Raw genomic sequence first — 3,281 nt, 5'->3', positions numbered from 1 at the left:
ACTTCGAGTGCAGGGAGGTCAGAATCCAACAGCATCTGCAGTCCTTTTTGGTCTCGGAATCAGATTTTTGCTCAGGACCCTCAATTTCAGCCAGAAAATACCTGAAATCATAGAAAAACACACAAACTCATAGTAAAGTCCAGAAAAGTGAATTTTAGCTAAAAAATAATAAAAATATACTAAAAACTAACTAGATTATACTAAAAACATACTAAAAACAATGCCAAAAAGCATACAAATTATCCGCTCATCAATGCTCCATTCAGAAAGCATATCAGAAGGACACTTTCTGATTAATTGTTTGTATCTTTCCCAAGCTTCATAGAGGGATTCTCCTTCCTTCTGTCTGAAGGTTTGGACTTCCACTCTAAGCTTACTCAATTTTTGAGGTGGAAAGAACTTTGCCAAGAAGGCATTGACTAGCTTTTTCCAAGAGTCCAGGCTTTCTTTAGGTTGTGAGTCCAACCATGTTCTAGCTCTGTCTCTTACAGCAAAAGGGAATAGCATAAGTCTGTAGACCTCAGGGTCAACCCCATTAGTCTTGACAGTGTCACAGATTTGCAAGAATTCAGCTAAGAACTGATGAGGATCTTCCAATGGAAGTCCATGGAACTTGCAATTCTGTTGCATTAGAGAAACTAATTGCGGCTTAAGCTCAAAGTTGTTTGCTCCAATGGCAGGGATAGAGATGCTTCTCCCATAGAAGTCGGGAGTAGGTGCAGTAAAGTCACCCAACACCTTCCTTGCATTGTTGGCATTGTTGTTGTTTTCGGCTGCCATGAGTTATTCTTCCTTGAAGAATTCGGTTAGGTCCTCTACAGAGAGTTGTGCCTTAGCTTCTCTTAGCTTTCGCTTCAAGGTCCTTTCAGGTTCAGGGTCAGCCTCAACAAGAATGCTTTTGTCTTTGCTCCTGCTCATAAGAAAGAGAAGAGAACAAGAAATGTGGAATCCTCTATGTCACAGTATAGAGATTCCTTGAGGTGTCAGAGGAAAAGAAAAATGAAAGGCAGAAATAGAAAATTTGAACTTATCAAAGAAGATGGAGTTCGAATTTTGCATTAAGGGATAGTGTTAGTCTATAAATAGAAGGATGTGAGAAGAAGGGAAGCAATTTTCGAAAATTAAGTAAAAGATTTTGAAAACATTTTGAAAAACATTACTTGATTTTCGAAAATAAAAGTGGGAAAGAAGTAAAGTGATTTTTGAAAAAGATTTTTAAATTAGAAATCAAAAAGATTTGATTGAAAACTATTTTGAAAAAGATGTGGTTAAGAAGATATGATTGGTTTTAAAAAGATGTGATTGAGAAGATATGATTTGAAAAACATTTTAAAAAGATTTGATTTTGAAAATTAATGACTTGGCTATCAAGAAAATATATGATTCAAACATTAGACCTTTCTCAACAGAAAAGGCAATATACTTGAAATGTTGAATCAAATCATTAATTGATAGCAAGTATCCTTAAAAATGGAAAGAAATCAATTTTGAAAACATATGATTGAAAAGATATGATTTGAAAAAGATTTGATTTTGAAAAATTTTGAAAACCTGAAAAAAAAATTGCATTGAAAAACAGAATCTTCCCTCTTGTGTCATCCTGGCGTTAAACACCCAGAATGGTGCACATTCTGGCGTTTAACGCCCAAAACTATACCCTTTTGGGCGTTAAACGCCCAACCAGGTACCCTGGCTGGCGTTTAAACGCCAGTCTGTCCTTCTTCACTGGGCGTTTTGAACGCCCAGCTTTTTCTGTGTAGTTCCTCTGCTGTATGTTCTGAATCTTCAATTCTCTGTATTATTAACTTGAGAAGACACAAATTAAAAATTTTTTAGGATTTTTAATAATAAGGAAAAATCAAAATGCAACAAGAATCAAATAACAATGCATGCAAGACACCAAACTTAGCAGTTTGTATACTACTGACACTAATGAGAATGCATATGAGACACACAAACACTCAAGTCAAGAGAATTCAAAGATCAGAGTAAGAAATCATCAAGAACATCTTGAAGATCACTAAGACACATGAATGAATGTATGCAATTGATACCAAACTTAAAATGAAACACTAGACTCAAACAAGAAATATTTTTGGATTTTATGATTTTGTAATTTTTTTTGTGTTTTCGAAAATTAAGTGGAAAAAGGTATCAAAATTCTTAATGAGAATTCCAGGAATCATGCAATGTTTAGTCTAAGACTCCGGTCCAGGAATTAGACATGGCTTCACAGCCAGCCAAGCTTTCAAAGAAAGCTTCGGTCCAAAACACTAGACATGGCCAAAGGCCAGCCAAGCCTTAGCAGATCACTGCTCCAAAAGCAAGATTGATAGAAATCAACAAGCTCTTGTGATGATAGGTTGAAACCTCGGTCCAATGGAATTAGACATGGCTTCACAGCCAGCCAGATTTCAACAAATCATCATGAAACACTAGAATTCATCTTCAAGAATTTCGAAAAAAAATACCTAATCTAAGCAACAAGATGAACCGTCAGTTGTCCAAACTCAACAATCCCCGGCAACGGTGCCAAAAACTTGGTGCACGAAATTGTGATCAATACTTTTCACAACTCAAATAATCCCCGGTCATGAAACCAAAAACTTGGTGTTCAATACCATGGCATAAACACAACTTCGCACAACTAACCAGCAAGTGTACTGGGTCGTCCAAGTAATAAACCTTACGCGAGTAAGGGTCGATCCCACAGAGATTGTTGGTATGAAGCAAGCTATGGTCACCTTGTAAATCTCAGTCAGGCAAACTCAAATGGGTATGGTGATAAACGCATAAAACATAAAGATAGAGATAGAGATACTTATGTAATTCATTGGTAGGAACTTCAGATAAGCGTATGAAGATGCCTTCCCTTCCGTCTCTCTGCTTTCCTACTGTCTTCATCCAATCCTTCTTACTCCTTTCCATGGCAAGCTTAAGCAAGGGTTTCACCGTTGTCAGTGGCTACCTCCCATCCTCTCAGTGGAAATGTTCAACGCACCCTGTCACGGCACGGCTATCCATCTGTCGGTTCTCGATCAGGCCGGAATAGAATCCAGTGATTCTTTTGCGTCTGTCACTAACGCCCCGCCCTCAGGAGTTTGAAGCACGTCACAGTCATTCAATCATTGAATCCTACTCAGAATACCACAGACAAGGTTAGACCTTCCGGATTCTCTTGAATGCCGCCATCAGTTCTAGCCTATACCACGAAGACTCTAATCTCACGGAATGGCTGGCTCGTTTGTCAGGCAAGCACTCGGTTGTCAGGCGATCAACCA

At 38.0% G+C, this 3,281-nt stretch overlaps 1 non-coding gene across 1 annotated transcript; it reads left to right on the top strand.

The window, feature by feature from the left end:
- The first annotated feature begins 267 nt into the window (after positions 1 to 267).
- On the top strand, positions 268 to 375 carry LOC112766654 (small nucleolar RNA R71). The gene has a single exon (XR_003184477.1). It is a non-coding gene; the product is annotated as a small nucleolar RNA R71 (small nucleolar RNA).
- Positions 376 to 3,281: the final 2,906 nt, after the last annotated feature.

Source organism: Arachis hypogaea, chromosome 2 (genome assembly GCF_003086295.3).
Source record: "Arachis hypogaea cultivar Tifrunner chromosome 2, arahy.Tifrunner.gnm2.J5K5, whole genome shotgun sequence".
Taxonomy (NCBI): Eukaryota; Viridiplantae; Streptophyta; class Magnoliopsida; order Fabales; family Fabaceae; genus Arachis; species Arachis hypogaea.
Note: the sequence above shows the minus strand (reverse complement) of the source record. Positions and strands in the feature narration are given on the sequence as shown.